This window comes from Macrotis lagotis, chromosome 2, assembly GCF_037893015.1.
Source record: "Macrotis lagotis isolate mMagLag1 chromosome 2, bilby.v1.9.chrom.fasta, whole genome shotgun sequence".
Classification (NCBI taxonomy): domain Eukaryota; kingdom Metazoa; phylum Chordata; class Mammalia; order Peramelemorphia; family Peramelidae; genus Macrotis; species Macrotis lagotis.
In genome coordinates this window covers 225,687,026-225,709,919 of record NC_133659.1, presented here as the reverse complement: position 1 = coordinate 225,709,919, position 22,894 = coordinate 225,687,026, and the positions used below count along the sequence as shown (strand labels likewise).

Below are 22,894 nucleotides of genomic sequence, written 5' to 3'. Positions count from 1 at the left end.
CCCTTCTAACAGATCACCACAGTTGATCTACTCATTAGTCTGAAATGCATTGTGTCTAATTCATGTTTGTTTTTGTGGAGAACCCGAAAGACACTCCCTCCTCAGGGAAGGATTGTAAATTTCTTCTTCTTCCTATGACAAAAGTCTATGCTTAGTACTTGTAGCACGAACTGTTTATTTTTAGATTTAGATTTTGGGTCTTTTCTTTCTTTCTTTTTTTTTTTTAATCTTAGCTTGCTCTCAAGACCGTTCTCAACAGTGGGATGGTGAGATGTGGGTGGGGGAGACAAAGTGAATTGGGGACGCTAGAAAGTAACTCAGAAAATTAACACAGATTCTTTTTCCCTTTCCATAGACTTCTGTGACTGCCTGGGACTATCTCAAAGAGGTGGCTGGTCATTAGCTTTTAGTTTAGTTGTACTGGCCTAGGAAATCTCCAGTGCAAAAAAATCCCTATAAATCTGAACCTAATCTATAACTTAAGAGTCGTAGAGTTAATTTGAGTACTAATAATTTAAGTGACATAATCAATGTCATAATCAAAGGTGTTTCAGATTTGAATTCTAAAGCCAATCTTCAATGCATTTCACAAAGTTTCTTCTATCTTAAAAGGAGCCTTCATAACATTAAGCCCTCTTTGCTTCATAAGAACATCTACCTTGCTAGTGCAAAGTGATATAAGAAGGAAAGGAAGAGATCAGCACATTCTTGGATCAAGTCCATGATCAAATTAATATTAATACTAAATATTTACAGAGCAATTTAAGTACTTTCTTTACAAAAAAAATCTGTGAAGTAGATCTTCCAAGTATTATTTGGAAAAATTCACATTTCAGATGAGGGAACTGAGGATCAGATGGGCTAAATGGATTATGCTAATCCCAACACTAATAAATGTCATAACAGGAAATTCAAACCTAGTCCTTCTACCAAGTCCTTTCCATTATATCATTTCACATCTCTAGTGATATAATTTCCAGAAAAGAGGTGACTCTTCTAAACACTGTGATATTAGTAAGAGCCTCAGGAGTACTTGGTTTTAAGTCATCTGTTTGAGCTCCTCTGTACCTTTATTTATTTAAAGATCTTTATATTTTATCACATTTTGCATCAAATGCAAGTCATTATTTCCATTCTTGAAGTCATTTTTTCAGTTGACATGATTCTCCATCTAAACTTTACCCTATCCACTATAATCATAATTCTAAGAGCTTTTTAAAAAGAAAAAAATTAAAAGCCACCATGGAATTCTCCCATTTCCCTGACTTCTTGGTTTTGTACAATTGTTACCTCTAATGGAATTCCTATCCCATCTCCACTGTCTCCATTCTGGCCATCTTTACCATCCTTTATGGTCCAGCTCAGATGTTCTGTCTTCTATGATCCTCTCAGATGAAAGCAATCTGTATCATCTTATGATATTTTGTCCTTTTCTGATGTACATAGTTATATGTGTGTGTATTAAAGTCAGCTACATATATATCTTCTCTCTTCTACTAGATTGATCAAAGACAACTCACTTCAAGTTTATATAGATCTCAGTTTATTCATCTATAAAATAATTAGGTCAAATTAGAATGATATCTAAGGTTCCCCCTATCTGGAAAGCCTTTGAACCTTTGATCCTGTTGATCATTCCTTAAAGACAGATGCTGAACTTAATTTACTCTTGGTATCTCCAGAACTTTGCCTATTGTATATTTTTAGATTCTAAGAGCTGTATTCCCTATTCAAATAGAAGATTTTTGTGAATAAGAATTATTTCATTCTTTATATTTGTAACCACAGGGATTAGCACATAGTAGGCACTTAATAAACATTACTTATGCTTAGTTAATATTAAATGAAGATTAAATATCACTGCTAGTGATTCCATAATAAAAACTGATTTCTTATATGGATTTTTTAAGGTTTACAAAACACTTCCAGCCTTCTTACTTCTTACAGATACCAATCACCTTCACTATGACCACCATGTACTTTGTAATCTAAGGATACTTGACCTCCTTGCTATCCCTCATACTAGATATTCCATCTGTACTAATGTAGATTTTTTCACCTGCTGTCCCCTAAACCTGAAATGCTCTACCTCCTGATTTCCTTTGGGTCTCAGTAAAATTCCATCTTCTATAAAAATTCTTCCCTAGTATCCCTGAATACTAGTGCTTTCTATTTCCCTCCATTAGACCCTAAGCTCCCTGAAAGTAGTGAGTTGCCTTTTACTTTTTTTTTTTATTATCTCTAGCACTTAAAACTGGGGCACTTAATTAATGCTTGTTGATTGACTCTGTCATTTCATTGTTACATCAATCATGTGGGCTCGGTGCAGTTATTATCATCATTTCAATAAATGAGGAAACCAAGGCTCAAAGAAAGTAAATAAAAACTTCAGGGTCACACAGTTAGTAAGCATATTAGTTGAGGTTAAACTCAAGATTTTCCTGGCTCCAGGTCCAGAATTCTGTTCAGTACATCAGGATGTCATTCTTCCCTTCAGACTTTTTCCATATGGGAAAAAGCTAGCAAAGCCATAAGTTCTCAGCTCCAGTGCTTAGCACTACATCTGGAAACTCTTCTCACTCTTAATTGTCCTAAATGCTTTAACACACCAAGTGACTAATAGACACTAATTGGACCACTTTAACATGGAGCATTTACTTGAGGAATGCAGCAGACATTGCCCTCTGTGACTGACTGGGACTTTTATTGAGAGATAGCTGCTAAGCAGTTAACTATTAGTCAAAAGTCCTTTTAAAAGTCCCTCTACTGTATTCATTATTTTGTTTAAAAAAAGATTATCACATCATAACCAAAGCATCATTTTGTGTCTAAATCATCAAGAAAAGATCAGAGTTGAAAAGTGAAAATCTCAAACCAAAAGCAGATAAGAGAAAATAAATTATACTCCCATTCAATATGGCTAATATCAGTACAATAAATCTGTCCAAAGACCTGAGGTACACCAGTAAAATATTCTTCCTTGATCCTCTGATCTTGTTGAATACCACTTCCTAGAGAATATCTCCTACTTGAAAATTGTCTAGACAACTTGCTCTTGACTGTAGAACTTTCTATCAAGAAAACTCAAAGGGCATAAGATGATCATACCTTCTACATTCTACTTGGTTCTTAACTTAGAGCTCAAAGGGTCAAACCACTTGATGGCCTTGGTCCCTGAGACGTTTTTAATTCCTAGGTTTCAGAGATCTGTCACAAGTGATCCATCTTTAGAACTGACAACAATAAGAAAGTGTGGGAAGGGGGCGGAGCCCCCTTCCCCCAGGAGTGTCTCTTAGGCGCTCTCTCATAAAACTTATAAACTAAGGAATCTAACTAAATCTTCAAGAGACAGAACCCACAGAGGGACCCAGTGAGGCAGTTCTCCTACTCAAGGTAACCTGGAAAAGAGCAGAAAGGCGCTGCTCCCAAGGTTGAAGGGGTGGCCACCAGAGTGAAAGAACTTCAGCCTCCTGGAGGCAGCCCCAGGGCGCTGGGAGCCAGAGCTCACAGAAATTGGGGAGTTTCCGGAGCTACACCCCGGGGAGCACCCAGCACAACCTGGGGGAACAGCGGGGAGACCTCTGCCAGAGAGAGTACGTGAAGCACAGCCCTCAGGGCACACAGCGAGCTGCTTGGCCACCACAGTCCAGATCCAGGAAACAGAAGCAGGCAGAGCCGGTAAGAAGGAGCCCCCAGGGCATGAGCCAATTGAACCTAATAAGGGGAGTGAAGAGAGAGACTGCCAAGCTCTGTCTTCTGCCCCTGGAATAGGACACTGGGGTTCTGACCACATTCAGATCCTGATCACAGTCTAGGCCCCCCCATAGAACAGCAGCCCCCCCCCCCCCAGCCCCGTGGCAGAGGGGCCCACTTATGGTCATTCACAGACCAGGAGGGAAGACATAGCTTCACACACTGAGACCCTTGTGGGAATGTCCCAAAAGCTCAGGAAGCACCCCAAAAACAGGCTTAGGCTGGGAAAATGAGCAAGCAAAGAAACAAGAGGAACACCATTGAGAAATATTTTGCCTGTCAGCCCAAAAAGGATCAAAACACTCAGTCTGAAGATGAGGAAGCATAAGTTCCTGCATCTAAAGACTCCAAGAAAAACAGAAACTGGGCTCAGGCTATGACAGAGCTCAAAAAAGACTTTGAAAATCAAATGATGGAGAGAGAAGAAAAACTGGGAAAAGAAATGAGAGAGATGCAGGAAAAACATGAAAATGAAGTCAGCAGCTTAGTCAAGGAAATCCAAAAACAATGCTGAAGAAAATAGCATGCTAAAAGCCAACTTAGGTAAATGGATAAAACAGTTCAAAAAGTTATGGAGGAGAAGAATGCTTTAAAAAGCAGGATTGGTCAGATGGTAAAAGAGATAAGAAAGCTCTCTGAGGAAAACAAATCCTTCAGACAAAGAAGAGAACTCAGGGAGATTGATGAATTTACCAGAAATCAGAACTCAATACTTCAAAACCAAAAGAATGAAAAATTAGAAGAAAATGTGAAACATCTCATTGAAAAAACAACTGATATGGAAAACAGATTTAGGAAAGATAATTTAAAAATTATTGGAATACCTGAAACTCATGATTAGGAAAAGAGCCTTGACATTATTTTCAAAGAATTACTACAGGAAAATTGCCCTGATATCCTAGAAGCAGAGGGCAAAATAAAAATGGAGAGAATCCACTGATCTCCCCGAAAAAGAGATCCCAAAAAACCAACCCCCAAGAATATTATAGCCAAGTTCCAGAACTCCCAAGTCAAAGAGAAAACATTACAAGCAGCCAGAAGGACACAATTCAAATTCCGTGGAGCTGCAGTCAGGATCTCACAGGACTTAGCAGCAACTACATTAAAAGCTTGTAGGTCTTGAAATATAATATACTGGAAGGCAAAAGAGCTTAGAATGCAAGTGAGAATCAACTACCCAGCAAAACTGAATGTCCTCTTCCAGGGAAAAAGAAAGAATTTCAATGAACCAGGGGAATTTCAAATGTTCCTGTTGGAATGGCCAGAGCTGAACAGAAGGTTTGAACTTCAAATACAGGACTCAGGTGAAGCATAGAGAGTAGAGGAGAAGGGGAAAATATGAGGGACTTAATGATGATGAACTGCATGTATTCCTGTAAAGAAAAATGACACTGATAATACTCATATGAACCTTCTCAATTAACAGAGCAGGTAGAAGGGGCTTTTATAGATGAAGTATAGGAGAAAACTGAATTTGAAGATATAATGTGGTGTAAAAAATGGAGTCAATAGATAAAAGTGAAATGTAATGGGAGAAAGAAAAAGGAGAGGAGGAATAGGCTAAGATATTTCATATAATAAGATTTTTTTTATTACAATAAGCTATTGTTAAGGATATGGAAGGGGGGGAAGGCAAGGGGGAATGAGGGAATCTTTGCTCTCATCAGAGGTGGCTAGAAGAGGAAACAGCATATATACTCAATGGGGTATAGACATGTGGAGTAAGAAGGAGAGAAGGGGGATGAGGGGAAGGGGTGGGGATGTGAATGATGGAGGAGAGGATGGGCCATGGGAGGAGAGTGGTCAGATACAATACATTTTCTTTTTTACTTCTTGCAAGGGGCTGGGATTGGATGGCCTGTCCAGGACCATAGGGCCAGGTAGATGCTGGGCCTAAGGGGTGGTAGGGGGGCTCGGGGCCTCTTGGCCTCAGAGCCAGGGATCTGTCTGCTGTACCACTCAGCTACCCTACAGCAGAGTCAGAGTGAAAGGAGAGAGAAAATATAATACATGGTAGTGGAGAAATACCAAAGGAGGGAGTTACGATCATCAATGGCAACAGTAGAAAAATATGGAAGTAACTTTTGTGATGGACTTATCATAAAGAATGTGATCCACCCGCAACAGAGTTGGTGGTGTTGGAGCACAGACTGAAGTACATTTTTTATTATTATTATTTTGGGGGGCGTGCAGGGAAAATGGGGCTGGGTGGCCTGCCTGAGGCCACATAGCAGGGTGACCATTGGGTGTCTGAGGCCGGATTTGGACCCAGGTGCTCTGGGCTCAAGGGCCAGTGCTCTGTCAGCCACCCAACCACCCCTACTATTATTACTATTTTATTTTATTTTGGGTCTTTTTGTTCTTTTTTTGTTTTTTTGCAGGGCAGTGGGGTTGGGGTGGCTTGCATGTCACACAGCTGGGTGATTGTTGGGTGTACGGGGCCAGATGTGGGCTTGGATGCTCCTGGCTCCTGGGCTGGTGCTCTGTCCACTGTACCATCTGGCCATACCTACAATTATTACTATTATTTTTTTAATTTTAATTTTTTTCTCTCCCCTTTACTTTATCGCTCAAGAAAGTCTATATTTTTTTTGGGAGAGGGGGTATTTTGTTTACTCTTAAACAAGAATATTTTATTAATGTATATAAAAAAGCATTATTTGTATAAAATGAGAATAAATAAATATTAAATTGAATAAAAAAAAGAAAGCACGGGGATGTATCATTTTATCTTTTGCCTTTCTGATCCATGCTGCCACATATTCCAGACATCAAACAGATTATTTATTAAGGTTTTAGTTCCAAAGGAAAAAAAGGATAGAGAAATTCAGAAATCACATACTTAGGTAAGGTGTGAACAACTAACTATAAAAGATTCTATCTAATACAAACTGGATAGTGGTATGTAAACTTATTCATCTATTCTATCCCATTTGCCTAAAGTTCCCTAACTGACTCTTTAACTAAATTGATATTTTCTTTAAAATGGAGAATATAAGACCTAATTTTTAGGGTAAGTCTCACTCTAACCTTAAAAGGCTAATTATCATCATCATCAACATATCTCCTGATAAGGAACCAAGGATCCAATATGTCATTCCCTTTTGGCCTACAACAAGAACAGAACATTTTCATTACAGGACAGTTCAAAATAAATGGGAATTTACTCACTTAAACCTTCTACTCAGAATACAATTATTTGTTCTATAGTCCCAGACCCACTCTCAGTCATTCAGAAGCCCATTGTTAGCAGCATGCTTTTGGAGTGTGCTATACAATTACTCCCTTCACCCTAAATGGGAAAGGAATAAAATTGAAGTTCTGCTAATACGTTTTTTTTTTTTTTTGCTTTTTTTCAAGGCAATGGGGTTGAGCGACTTGCCCAAGGTCACACAGCTAGGCAATTATTAAGTGTCTGAGGCCACATTTGAATGCAGGTCCTCCTGACTCCAGGGCCAGTTCTCTATCCACTGGACCACCTAGCCACCCCTCTGCTAATACACTTTTAAAAAATTGTTATTTATTTATTTATTTAAGGCAGTGGGGTTAAGTGACTTGTCCAAGGTCACACAGCTAGGCAAAATTATGTGTCTGTGATCAGATCTGAACTTGGATCCTCCTGACTCCAGAGTCAGTGTTCTATCCACTTTGCCACCTAGTTGACCCTGCTAATACATTTCTTACTCTTGGTGTGCAGAATAAAGTAATAGTCTTAGATTTAGGAAGACCTGAATTTGAATCATGTCTAAGATACTTAGTAACTTATGAAAGTTCCTGGGCAAATCACTTAACTTCTCAGTCTTAGTTTCCTCATCTATGAAATAAAGATAATCATAGTAACTCCTTCAAAAAAGTTCTTCTGAGTATCAAATGAGATAATATATGCAAAGTACTAAAGAAATCTTAGAACAGTAAATGAATAATAGTGACAAATCAAATTTCAAGTATAAATTAATAAAAATATTATACTAGATACTATATGAAATATTATGAATATATGAAAATATATGAAATATTAACATCATTATCATTACTCCATAGTAGGTACTTAATAAATGTTAGGAGAAAGAGTGAATAGTAACAATAACCTTAATATCCCCCTTGCTACTCTGCTTCACATTTCTAATAATAATAATAACTTGTATTGATACAGCCCTTAAAGACTTATTTACAAATTTTTCCTTTGATCCTCACAACTCAATAAGGCTATAAACTGGGCACTTTATTTTTTATGTATGAGGAAACTAAAACAGAAAGAATAAGATTTTTTTGTTCACAATCACAAAACAAGCAAGTGAGAAAAGAATTTGAATTGAGGACTCTAATGACTCCCATTTTAGTGCTCATTTTAAGTAGAGAGATAGCTTGGCATGGTGCAGAGAGAACCAGCCTAAAATTGAGGAAGCGTTGGATATAATCCTTATTTCTGACACATACGGACTATGTGATATGAGCAAATCAACCTTTCCGAGCTTTAGACAAATATATAAGACTATGACTTGCAGAGCATATATATATATGTGATTGTGTGTGTGTGTGTGTTTCCTGTACTAATGAAACTACAGATCCTATTTCTCCCCTGACTCTCAGAAAAATAATTCTAAGAGTTAACATTATACTTCTAGTTTTTCCTGCTGTTGGTCAAAGAGAAGGCAGAATGTGCAGTTATCATTCCTAAGTATGAATGATAAAACAGAGCACTACCTCTTCTCCATCACCAAAAAGACATTTACCCCAAAGCTTGAAATCTCAGGGACCTGATCAACCTCCCTTACAATTAGTACTGCTGATAAAAGCAATCTCTACTTCAGCAAACCATCCACACTAGCAGCACTCTTGAGGATCCCATTCTTCCACAATGATGGATTCTGATTTAATAGCTTTTAAAAACAAGAAGATGAGAGAAATGAGTGATGAATATGTCTAGAAAACAGACTCCTTCCTAGATGATTTATGGGGGAAAAGTCCAATGTTGTTCGCTGATACATCCCAGGGTAAGGGGGTCAGGATAGAAAGATAGGTTTTCTTTGAAGAAATGGGAAGGAACAAAACTAGATTGAAGAGTAGAAGCACTAACCTACACCACTAGGACAAACTTACATGACAAGCTTGTGTGAAAGCTTCCCCCATCTCCTATCACATGACCAACCATCCCCAAAATAGATAAGGAAACACATTTTCTTAGGAAAATTTAAGGCACTGTTGCTAGGTCCCATGAAATTCCTAAGGCAATGAAAGTATGGTTTCTGAGGAGGACTTTCTAGGGGCTCTTTGCCAGCATCCCATTCACCCTGTAGATTTTTGTATTTGCCTGTCAAAAGGCCATCCCATCCCTCAGTCAGAGCAACTTGCTTTGTTTATACTCTCCCCATGACTTTTTCACCCATCATCATCACAAAAACTGAAGTGGGGCAACTCCACATGTACTTTGTATAGGAAACACTGCCCTTTCTTATTAGAATGTATCAGCTGAATCAAAATAAGCAATTTGATGCCATGATGTACAACCAGGACACATTTAGCCGAAGGGTTCAATAGAGAAGCTTGATTCAAATCTCTCTCTCTTAGTAGGGGCCTAGAATGACAGAGTTCACAGAATTCCAAGATGTCACTCCTAAGGAGGCCACTAATAAAGGTTAAGGGAACATACTTAGACCAATTAGGGAGTTCCTAGCACTCAGTTACCTATAGGGTATCTTATCAGTTTTCTTTTTAAACTATTTATTCTTACTATTTAGGGATGTGTTCCTACCGGCTGAAATAACTAAAGTGTTGTCAGAACTCTCTAAATTTTAGTGCCCTGAAGCAAAGTCCCAATTGACCTTCCTAGTTAGAACTATGAATATTAGGATAGTGAGATTTTTGTTTCAGGAAAATCTGACCCCATACTATTATATAGAAATGAGAATGAAGGTACAGGTACAGTGAAAAGGGGAAAGATTAGAGTTCCAAAAAGGAATAGGAAGCACCTATTTATTTATCTATTTGTTCATTCATTTTTTTTTAATCTTTTTGGTCATGGTTCCTGATGAGAAAGTTTAGCTCTTCCCTGTCTAAATGATGGATGAATCTAACCTAGGCTTCAGCTCCTGGATGTAATAGACAAATCTCGTTTTACAGCAGATTAATCTCTATTCATGTTTTTAATAAGCACTCGGAATTTACTATACAGTAAAATTTAAATTGAATCCATATTTAAAAGGATGGGCCTTAAAATGGGCCCTAATTTATGGGGCTTTTTCTAAGGAGGAGGAAGATATGAAAAGGGGAGGGACAGGTGGGGGAAAATAGTCTTACTTAGCAGCAGTTTCCCAGCTGACCTCCTTTTACAGATGCATAAGCATTTGCTTCTGCCCCCTCCCTCCTCCAGTCTGCTGCTTTGCTTCAGCAGTGACTTTGGGAATGAAACCACACAAGCTTTCATGTCTAAGCAGATCTAACACTCCCACTCACTGGAACAAAAGCACCTCCAGAGCTCCCTTTTTCTGATATTTCTCTATCAATGATTTTGAGTTGCTCTTTAAGTAATACTCTTGTCTCTACCAGGAGAGTTCCACTGGGTTTGGGGAGAGGAAAGTGTCAATTTACTAGACTTTCATATAGGGTTCTGTTCCTCCTTTCATGGGATCATATAGGCCATCTAGTCTAACTTTCTCAGATAAGGAAAATGAAGCCCAGAGAGGTTAAGTGAATTGTTCAACATCACCCAGCTCCTTTTATTCCAAATCCATTAATCATTCCACTATACTATACTGCCTATTAGGAAATATTCTCTTCTCATCCTCCACTCTCAACCATCCAGGTCACATTCAATGTACCATGAGGTGAAAAAGGGAACTACTATTTGGAGTGTATGTAAAGAAAACTCAAAGAGATTGAATTAAATTCAAACCTCTACTATAGCTCTCTGCTTCCACCCCCGCCCCCTTCTTGGACATTCAGGTTCAGACTTATTTGCAAATTACAAATGGAGAGAGTTTTATAGCCTAAGCCTATGGTTCTTTTTCTTCATGGTTTTCTTCATGTAGCATACAAAATAAATTCACTCCAAGCATGGTTGGGTTTGAGTTTCAATGAGTTAGAAGTCTTCACCTTGAAGAAAAAAAAAAGGGAGGACTAACTATAGAATTATGCATAAGAACTCAGACCATGAAGAAAGCTCTAAATTGCCAGTCAATATAAAACTAGTACTTTTTACATTTTAGAAACAGTAACACTTTGTGCCATAGTAGAGAAAGAGTTGGCCTCAAATCAAGGAATTAGAATCAAGTTTCACCTCTATCATATACATATATATATATATATATATATATATATATATATATATACATATATATATATACTAGTCATACTAGTCAGGTGACCCTGGGTAAATCACTAAACTTCCTCCAGAATTCTTAGATTTCAGAGAAGATACTGAACTTTTGACTGAGAAAGTTTCCTCATTAAGGAGTTTCCTATAACCAAAGAATGCACAGGTCCAACTTAACATTTACTCAACTGTTTTTTAATGTGCTTTAGGAGTTTCAAGGTGACATGCAGAACTCAGTTTCCTTTGCAGTCTTCAAAGTGATTAGTGCAGCTAGGGAAATATGCTGAACTGCCACATCAGAGAAGGAGCCCTCTCTTTAATCCTTCTCTCAAGATGACCTCTGCCCCCAGTGAAGGCACTGGAAGTCTCATCCTACATTTTATGATTTCAGAGCAGGTACTTGAGCCTGACAAAGAAAGCAAAAAAAAAAAAAAAGTACAAATAGAAATTGCTGCAAGCCAGAAAGATCTATCTAACGTAACACAGGATTTTTATCTCCCAAGATTCAAACTTGGGATTTCTAAGGAATTGATCTGCACTGATACATTTTTGGGTAAACACACACACACACACACACACACACACACACACACATACACATACACACACACACACACACACACACACACACACACACACACACATATATAAACAAGAATAAATAAATGAATGGATGAAGAGAGATATAGGTAGATAGATAACTCATCTCAGCAAATCATGCTTTAAAGAGCCACAATACTTAGAACATAGCTAACTCAATGGTGAGATATAAACTGCAATCATAACAGAATCATCTTGTCCATTCTTTTCCCTTCTTTAAGGGGGTAGCAAGGCGATTCATTATCAGGTGTGATCCAGAAATACTGCTGTTGTTTTTACACTGTCCATAGAATGTGTGCCTTAACTTGTCTCTCTATAGATGGTATCATTTGGGGGGTTTTATGGTTTGTACTTTTTTTTGAGAGTGTGTTGACCCATATACATGCCCCAGCTTGGTGCTCCAATAGCATGCATTTGGTTTTTAAAAAGAATGGCTGTTTTTTTTTGTGTGTGTACAGTCTGTAGTATGTGAGGGAGGAGAGGGAACAGAATGATTTCAACCCTAAGGATATTACCTGAAGCATTTTCCTCAATGCAGATTATGTGCTCCACCCATTATCCCAAGTGGAAGTGGGAAAGAAAATGAACAAGATCCCAAGAGAACAAAACTGTTACTATCATTAAAGGAGGAAAAGAAGTACATCAGTATACTACACAGAAATTATTGATCCCATAAATTTGATGGAGATGCTGGCTAAGAAACTTAAAGGTAACTAACTTGCCTGTAACTGATATTTTATCTGCACTAGAGCCATACAATTTTCATCATCATATTTCTTTCATTTCACTGAGAAGTAAAACAATAACACCAACAATTACCTAAAGTGTTTTCTACTAATCTGATCCATTTCAGAGGACAATGGTCATACAACAGATAGAAAAGTGAATCTGAAGTCTGACATCCTGGATTTGAAATCAGGTTCTATTTCTTAATCCTTGCATGACTGTGGGCAAATCCCTTTACCTTTTGGGGCTATGTAGAAATTATATTAATCTGAGGGGATTGGTCTTTAGAATCTCTAAACTTCTATGATTCTTATTCATAGTCTTTCATTTATGGAGGAGGCACATTGAAACATGCATAAGAGTTATTTGTAATAAAGGGGTCAGGCTCAAAGTCAGTACCATCAGGACCAAAGGTAGGCATTTGAGAAATGGGTTAAGAAGATAGTTTGTAGTCATGAAAACAACAGAGGGGGCTAAATCCTCTGACTTTGTCCTCATTGGCACTGGGCTCTAGCCAATTGAACCAAACTATGCAGACAATGTACCTCACAATAGTCTAATACCTAATTCTTCTAAAGCAGAGTTGATGGATTTCAGTGCATTGAACAGCAGGTGTTTTTTTATAGAGCCGCAATGGCCTGAAATTTCCTAGAAATTTGTTGCTGTCCTCCTTACTACTCCCTAAACCCAAAGATATTCAGGTCTGGTCTATAAATCAGGGATTGCATCTACATTTCTTTTCATGATCTATAGAATAAAGTTTCCACAGTAATGTTTCTTCCCTATCCCACTTGAAGAGACTCTTACCTGGTCGTTCAGTGTGACGTCTGTTTTGCTGAAGCAGTGGTGGCTTTGCTGAAACTATCTTCTTGGGTAAGTTACCTTCACTGGTGCTGGGAGATTGGGGGAAGGGGGAAAGTATCAACAGGAAAAGCTGTCAGGTTCTCATACACAGATTTTCAACCTGAAAGTAAAGAAGGGAAAGAAAAAAGTTCCTTTGAAGCAAAGATCCTTCTTTGAGTGTAAAGCAAACATTGGTATTAATAATGAACTAAAGAAGAAAGTGACATTTCAAAGCAAATTGATCACTGTAACCCTAGAAGAGGGCTTTACCCTTTTCCTTTTTTTGCCCATTCTAGGAGACTGGTAGGGTCTTTAGGGCATTATAACTTAATTACCAACAAGCTGTAAATAGATATAACACCTTGTTCCCCATAGAGCTCTGGACAGTGAGAAGGAGAACCTCAACAAATTCTCTCAGGTCTCAGAGATAAGGCCAATTTCCCCACTCCTGGGGTAAGGATTTCTGGAGAACAGATCAAGGAGATACTTGGTTGCTAGGAACTTTGCCTGACCCCTCCCCATTTCTATCTGGCCTAGATTATTAAGGGAACAACACAAAAAAGTAAATTCCACTGAGAACTATGGATTAGAAAGAAATACAAGACTTGGATCTTTATTCACAGGAGGTAGTTATGCTTTGTTCTTTTCTTGGTAAAGGTTTAAAAACCACTGATATCAGAAATGTTTTCATAAACTTAACAATATAAGAAGCATATCCTTTTAATCAAAAATCCCAACACAATCTAAAACTAAATCCCCCAAATCTTAACTTATTTAGATTTTAACCCAGAGACCTCTGTTTTCCTTTCTTTTCTCTCTTTTCTTCGTCCTCTTCTCCCTTTTCCCCTTCAAAGCTAAAGGTTTGATTCTAAAAATGGCAACACAAAGACCACTGACCTTTCACTTAAGCTCATTTTTTTGTGGAATCCCTTGCCTAGGACTACTTCCTGAACCTGTACTCTTGACCTGAGTTTTCAAAAGGCCATATATCTAATACTTCACGAGGGTCCAAGATAGCAAAGAAATTTATCAAGATGGTTTAGTAAGAACAGTAGGTACAAAACATCCCTTCCACTGATAAATCTGAGAAGCAATCAACCACAAACATGCAGAAAGAATGAGCTCAGAGTACAATGGTTTTGAGGCATGCATGTAGGATGCATGTATCATCCTGGAGACTGCATGAGCTTTGGTACCCATACTTCATCATATCCTTGGTTGCTTCTGCTCCTCTAAATGGAGTTTTAGGGGGAGGAGCAACAAGTCCTCCCAAAGTCCCCTATTGAAAGAAGACTGAAGTCCAGACCACACTTTATTTCCCACCAGCTATATACTGCTTGGCTTTGATTCCAACACCCTGGCCCTATGGTGGATATCATCCACATCCACCTTTGCAGCTTTCTTTTTTGTGTTGTCTTCCCCTGGCTAGGAGGGCAGCTAGGTAGTGAAGTACATAAAGTACCAGGCCTGGAGTCAGGAAGACTCATCTTCCTGAGTTCAAATCTGGTCTGAAAAACTTACTAGCTGTGTGACCTTGGGAAAGTCACTTAACTCTTGTTTACCTCAGATTCTCATCTGAAAAATAAACATGGCAAATCATTCCAGTATTTTTGTCAAGAAAAACCCAAATGGGGTCAGGAAGCATTGGAAACAATTGAACAACAACAACAACAAGAAAACTTCCTCCATTAGATTTTAAGTTCCTTAAAAGCAGAGATTGTATTTTTTCTTATTTTTAACCTCAGTGCTTAACAGAACCCTAACACAGTGGGTGTTATAAAATATTTATTTTATTATATTGTTTATTGCATAACAAATGAGGCAAAAGAAGCTCACAACTCCTAGTACTTCAGGACCTGGATGTATTTTCTCTCCCATAGAGCCTACATGCTGGATTCCCATCATCTGTTCCTCTCCAAAGTCTGACTCTTGTTTGCCAGGGGACTCCTAGAAACTGCTTCCTCCCTCAAGGTGACTCTTTCTGTGTCCTTGTCTATCTTTAGGATCTCTGCTACTCAATGGATAAAATAGATCCTACCAGGCCAGTAGCTACCTCTTCAAATTTCCATGGCTGATATGGGGATAGGGAAGAGAGAGAAATCCTCTTCTTCCCTCCCCATAGGGGTCTCCCTCCACGGAAACTCCTTTCATCCTTTCCTACCCTCTTCTCCACGGAAATTGCTTCCCCCTCCTCCACCCTACCTCGTTGGTCCCCCTCCTCCTTCTCCTCTCCTGCAGGTCCCCTCTCTCCATCTGCAAGGGTCTTCTCTACAGGCAGCAGTAGCTTAAAACTCTCTCCCACTCTCAAATTCAAACTAATCAAGAGCCTTGACTGCCTTCAAGTTCCTCAGGGTTTAGCTATTTAAAGCCCACAAAGGGGTGACAAATTCGTTTTTTTCAGCCAATCGTAGTTATTACCTTCTCGACTCAATCAGCAAAGCATTTTGGTACCTGATAAAGGAGATCAAGGCATAGCTACCTCATTAATACCTTCTGATTATATTCTAGATCTTCTTCTATCATACACATTTGAAACTCCCTTAACTCTTCGTTGGTTGCTCTTGGCAACAATAAGAACTTGTCACTGTGCAAATCTAGTGTAAAGAGGGGTTGGAGAAGGGGAGGTTAAAGAGACCAGAGGAGTAGCCGTGAAGGATAAAAGACTGAGAGAATATGAAATATTTTCTGTCTGGTACAAGTCATGCAGAGGCTTGGTCAACTTGTTTTTGGCATGCATTTTGGAAGGAACTTTCCTCCATTCATAGCATGTACTGATATCCTATCTCCTATCAGCTTTCTGTTTAGTGATCAATCCATTTAAGTGGCTGATGAGCCACAACCGAGTATGATAAAAGGTTTGAAGAGACAAAAGCTTTCATTCTTTCTTCTCTGGAAGTTTTTGCACAAGGATGAAGAAGAACCACATTGGACAAAAAATGGAGACCATTTACTCTGGTCTCTGAATTCCCCTTTTCCCCCTCTAACAGTTTAGTCTAATTGTAATCTAACAATGGGGTAACAAATTAAGTCTCAATAAACTTATGTCAGTTTTAGGACCATTATGGGGTTAATTACATTACAGGATTAATACATTGCATGGTATAAGAGGTCTAAGAATTCATTCTAGTCCTAAAGTCACACATTCCATCACCATCACCACTCCTTTCTCTCCCAAGTCCTTAGCTCAGTCTTCCAGAGCCTAGGGGAAGATGGGGAAACTGTATTTGTACACCTATTTGAGGGAGGGGATGCTTTTCCCTAGAATTTCTGCCTAATTGCCCTAATTCAAATTCTAATTTCTATGACTGATCCAAGCAAATAGGCAAAATGAGGAGAGAATGGTTTTCTGCATCCTTATCCCAAGATGCTGTACATGGGCAATATTGAAATAAAGTAGTAGTCCTATTTCTTGGAAGTGAATACATACATAAAATTATGAGTGAACAAGGCAGGATTAAAAGCCATAGCAAGATTTCACATACTGCAGTTGTCGATGAAGAAGAAAATCCATCAGGGTTTTTTACCTTAAACCAGGCATCACAAAGATAGAGGCCACAGCTGAAAGGTTTAGTACATCTTGTACCTTTTGTGGGTGATTAAATGTGTCTTAATTAAACTATGGATGAGATAGGAGCTCTGAAGTTCTATTTCCTCCACCCCCATTTTATGTAACCATATAGAGATTTAAAACCAGTTTACACAGACCTGGGCCCATATTCCTCTGGGAGAACTACATGAGCAAAACATATCAACCTCACTTCCATTAACCACACACAGAGACAGAACCTGAGCCACAGGCATACATGTACTGTTCTTAACACATATAAACACACACACACACACACACACACACACACACACACACACCCTTCCCAACTCCTATATTCAAAATGCAGATGGCAGACAAATGACCTGAACTTTATTATTACTCATGCATCTGGCTTTAGTGGGAAGGAATGAAAGATGGAAAAGGTAATTTTAGAAGCTTCCAGACCATTCCTCTCCTCTCTGGCACCAGGAAACCAGGAACATTTCCGCATTTCCCCACACCATCAGAAGCCTTGACTGATTTACAGAGGCAGGCCAATACATGTATAGCTATTTTCAGTGTTTCAATGGGGAGACCCCAATGGATTATATCCCAATGCAAATCACTATAACCAGTGACCCCCCAAAAGGTCTCAAACTGAAGGCAAAGAATGTACTAGACAATCAGTGGTTATAAGGACCCAGAAAAAGGTTGAGGAATCTTTTCAAGGCCTGACCATACTAGGAGTGGGCTGCATTCCCAGGCCCAATAGATCGATTGACGCAGTTTGTTTTTCTTTCCACCACCCGCGCTGAATGGGTGATAATTTAACGGCATGTCCCTGACTGTAATGGAACTTTTCTTTTACTCCACAGTAGGAAACGCCATCCATCACCAGCTGAACAACACACAGCCACCCCCCTGACCTCTGCTGCTCAGCGTCCCCGAATCGCCTTGCTCCTCACTCCTACTCCTTTCCCTGATGCAGCAGCAGCTGCTGAGTTATGGAGACTGCAGAGTGAGTCAAGACAGGCTTAGCAACCCCTGAGGGCTGGGAAGGAAAGATTCATCCACCTCTCTGGCCCCCTCCCCAGGACAACAGGTCCAAAGGAGTTCAGCGGGAAAACCTTCTCAAGACCCCCAAGGCAGACTCTGAAGAAAGAGAATAATATATCAGAAAACAAACTAAGCACCCCCCAAAAGCTGCAGTGATACAGCTTATAAACCCTAAAACTCCCCCTCATTAAAAGCTCTGCTCTTCCCTCCCCCAAAACTGGGAAACCCAGAAGGATCTAGGGGCCCACCTCAAAGATACTGGAAAAGAGGCACAAATCATATACCCAGTGAGGTTGATCAAAGAGTAGTGGTCCAGGGTCTCCCACAACCCAGCTCTGAGCTTCAAACTAGACTTAGGAGAGAAAAGCCATAGCTCCCAGACCTCTTCAACCCTTTCCAGAAAAAAAAGAGAAGGGGGACAGGAAATGAGATTGCCAGGAGATAGCAAACACTCAAAGACTTTGCAGCTTCTTCACTCCTCTCACTTCCCATGGGGGAAAAAATAAACCTATCTCCTTTGACTCGAAGCAGAAGTTAAAAGGCAGCTTCTACCTTGGCCCAGGACTAGAAGGTGAAAGGAGAGAGAAGTTAAGAAGTAAGCTCAAAAGGAATGGAAGGGGAAGATTCCATCGAGGAGAAAGTGGGTGGTTCTGATAATGAAAATAGGTCATATTTGTTAATATAATGGTAACAATTTATTATTATTATTATTATTATCATCATCATCATTATCATATATAAAACTTGTCAGTTTAAAAAATTTGATAATTGTACCACCGATATATGTTGAACTATTTATTTAATAAATAGACCAGTCCTGGTTGCAATTCAACACACAGAACTTTGGAGAGTATTCTTACCTCTATGAGTGAGTGAGTGATAGGCGGCAAGTGTGTGGTGACCAGTTTTCTGATTGACTTCTTAAGTAAAAGGAAAATTGATGGACCTAGGACTGAAAAGGTCATTCCTCATCTCATTGTGCTCTTCTCTTCCTGGCTGATTTTAAGTGAGGTAGTACTGTGAGCCTTTGTGTGGGGAGAGGAGCAGTAGCCAAGGCTTTCATAATTATATCCCCACTTGGCAACCTCATACCCTGGAATACATGGTGTCTGTTTTTGTTGTGTCTCTTCTTTCCTGACTTTAGCTGAATGACTATCTGAGGACAGAATGGACCAGGTTACAACCTTGTAAGCTTGAAAAAAATGGAAGAATGAATAGACTCCAAAGATTGCTCATAGCAGAAACTGCCCAACCTGATCGACTCATCCCAGATCAGCAAAGGAGCAAGTGGTCTATTGGCTGTACCTCACCTAGAAAGGAGAAGTTGGTGAAGACTCTGAGAAAAGAGAAAAGTACCTCCAAATACGAGAAAAAACTCCCTCCACCATATATTCATTTTATGAGTTCTCAGTACTTGGGCCCACTTTCCCCAGGGGACTCTTTCCTCTCCATTCCCTTCTAGAGATGTTTTGTTCTTCTGCCCTTGATTTAATTTCTCAGTAAGTGTCTCTTGGCAAAAATTAATTGCAAAAAACTAACATAAACTAGTTTATTGATAATGGGGAGATGTTAATTGATATTGAAAAGCATACCTGATAAGACAACTGAGAAACCCTCAAACCTTTGGAACCTTGAGAAATTAAATAATTAGCTTCTTTCTGGGGACCCAACCTGCCACTGTGAGTAGAAGTTGGTAGGTGAAACTATAGTTAAATATTTATTTATTCATAAATTGTATGAGAGAAACAATAGTGTTTGGTATCAAACTCAAATGGAAAAGAAGGGTCAATGAATTATAGGTAAGGATCCCTGTGGGAATATATTGATATAAAAATTATATATTATCTATGTTTTAGTATATTTTAATTTATTTTGGTAATGATTTCCCAATTGTATTTTAATCTGGGTCAGTCACATTGAGAAGTGTTATTGGTAGAATACTGCTTACAAATTGAACACTTCTGGTACAGTTGTTTAGTGTCCTTAGAGCAAGGAAAAAATATGACTTCCTGATACATATTTACTGTGTGACCCTGAGCAAGGCTCTTAAAATCTCAGTATTCCAAGCAACTCCCTAAAAATACAATCTAAGTGTCAGAGAATGTGCTAATCCACAACATAGACCATGTGCTTCACCAGGAACTTTCTACATCATGACATCATAGACCTGGTCAGCCAAAAGATATATACATACATACATACACACACACACACATATATATATACACACACTACTGTACTAATAATTGTGTATATTAAAAAATAGAAATTTTAAAATTATGAGATAAAAATTAAATGATTTTTTTATCTTAAATAGAGAGCTACTGAATTTTTTGAGCAGAAAACTGACATGATCAGACCTCCATTTTTGGAAAAAACACTTTGAGTTGCTGCCAAAGTTCCAACAGGAGAAACAGTCAGACCAGCCAGAATATCAGCAGCAAACCATCTGGGGTCTTACAAGGAGTCTCCTACTAACAGAATTAACAACATTAGGTTGGAGCTTGTCAAGACCATTGTGAATGAGATCAGATTTGTAAATCACTTAGTGTCTGTCATATAGTAGGCATTTTTAAAATGCTTATTCTCTTCCTGTTTGTTTTTCCATTTCCAATGACAAAGTTATAGACAAGACCAAAACTTAAATTGAGTTTTCCAGGAGAGTATGTCAAATTGGAGAGATTTTTGCAGAGGACAGAGTTTAGTTTTAGCCACCATATGAAAGACCAAATAGGGACGTCCAACCAATCAAAAGTATGGGTGGGATCAGAATCTATCACTTCTCCATTCCTCAAGCCTCCTTTTTTTTTTGTTTTTTTTTGGTAAGGCAAACTGGGTTAAGTGGCTTGCCCAAGGCCACACAGCTAGGTAATTATTAAGTGTCTTAAGTGTCTTAAGACCGGATTTGAACCTGACTCCAGAGCCGGTGCTTTAGCCACTACACCACCTAGCCGCCCCCCAAGCCTCCTTTTAATTGAGGGATAGGGAAAAGAAAATTGTAGAATGTATGTCCAATAAGCCCCCCAAAATAAATTAAATATAGAGAGAGAAGATTATAAAAGGCTTCAACAAAAAACTTGAGGAAGCAAGTAGCCAGGATCATAATCCACTCATAGACAAATAGGCTAAAGATGCCCTTTACAGACCACAATGCTAGGAATTTTAATCAATAAAGAACCTTTAAAGTAAGAATCCAAACCTAAATGAAGACAAATAATTTAATCCTGGAGAATTAGTAGGTCAAAGAGCAAATCATAGAAGCAAAATAAAATGCTATACAATAAAATGATAATAAGATAGTGTACCCTAACTTTTGCAATGTAGTCAAAGAAGTCTTGAGAGAAAAATTCATAAACCCTGAATATTTTTATCAATGGAGGGAGGGAGAAGTGGGGGGGGAGGAGAGAGAGAGAGAGAGAGAGAGAGAGAGAGAGAGAGAGAGAGAGAACGAGCACAAAAGAATAAATCAATGAACTGGACATGCAATTAAAAAAACCTTAAAAAAGCAAGACATCAAAAAAACTAACTGAATATAAAATAGAAATTCTAAAAATTAAAGAATATAAAGCTATAAAACTTTCCTGTTAAGATCAGTGGCAAAGTAAAAATGTTCATTATTATTATTACTATTATTTTATCTTGTTCTAAAAATGCAAATCATACTTATAACAAAAAAAAATTCTATCTTTTTTTTTTGTTTTTGCAAGGCCATAGGGTTAAGTAACTTCCCTAAGGTCATACAGATGAGTGTCTGAGGCCAAATTTAAACTCAGGTCCCCCTAACTCAAGGTACCGTATTCATTTCACTACCTAGCTGCCCCAGTTCTATCATTTCTTAGAGATAATATGATAATCTACTTAGCAAATACCAGAAATTCTAAATTCTAAAAATCAATTGAAACAATAACTTCAGCAAAATAACAAGGTAAGAAATATACTCAGGTAAATTATTAGCCTTTAATTCCATTAACAACAAAACCAGCAAGGAGAGGTTGAAAGTGAAATTCCAGTTAAAATAACTATAAAATAGATTTTTTAAAAATTGGGAGTTCATCTACTAGGATACACACAAAAATCATGCAAATACAAATACAAAAAAATTTTTTACACAATCAGACATAAATGATTAGAGAGATTAATTACTCAAGTTTGGGCTATGCCAATATAATAAAAATGATAACCACCAAAAGATTACTTTATAAATCTAGAAAAATCAGTATAAAAATTCATGTTTAAGAAAAAAAGGAGAAGAATCTCAAGGGAATAATAAAGTATGTGGGAAAAAATTCTAGCAGTGTCCTATACAACAGTATCCTACAAAATAATAATCATCAAAACTATTTGTTCCTGGTTTAAAAAAATGTAAAAATTAATCAGTATAGCAGATTAGGTACACATAATCCAGGAGCAATACAACATAGTAGCATAGCTTTTAAGAAAACTAAAGAATCCAACAAGTATTCACTATTTGACTAAGTTTGTTGAGAAATATACTACATTATATTCCAAATTGCTATATGACTTGAATATAAAAAAAATCATAAAATTAGGGTAGCAGGTCAGAAGGTACCATTCACAATCAGGGAGAAACAAAGAGGGAGAAAAGTTTTTGTAAAATACCTACTTGATATGCTGGACACTGTGTAAAACACTTTAAAAATATTATTTCATTTGACTGATACTATCCTATTTGATCTACCCCTATCTGTGAATCAGACATGGGGCAGAAGCTATCAAAAAAGATGTTTGTTAGACTGCATAAAATTGGAAAGCTTTTATAGAAAAAAAAACAACCACAAAATAAAACAAAAACAATGAAGCTGAGTTGGAAAGGAAATAGGGAAGTGATATATCTATCTATCTATATATGTATATATATATATATATATATATATATATATGAACATAAGTCACTGCCCAATAGACAAATGGTCAAAAAATATGATGAACCTTTGGTCCTCAAATGAAGAAAAATAAACTATCAACCATTATATGAAAAATATTATAAATCATTAATAATTAGAGAAATGCAAATTTAAAACATCTCTCAGGTTCCTAAACTCATGAAATTTGCA

The 22,894-nt window shown here is 38.0% G+C and overlaps 1 long non-coding RNA gene across 1 annotated transcript in view; it reads right to left on the bottom strand.

The window, feature by feature from the left end:
* The window catches only part of LOC141511468 (uncharacterized), a 436,160-nt gene extending 424,695 nt beyond the window's left edge, over positions 1–11,465 (bottom strand). Inside the window, exon 1 of the long non-coding RNA XR_012475340.1 lies at positions 11,255–11,465. This is a non-coding gene — a long non-coding RNA (uncharacterized LOC141511468). The remainder of the gene's footprint in view (positions 1–11,254) is intronic.
* Between the last annotated feature and the right edge of the window lie 11,429 nt (positions 11,466–22,894).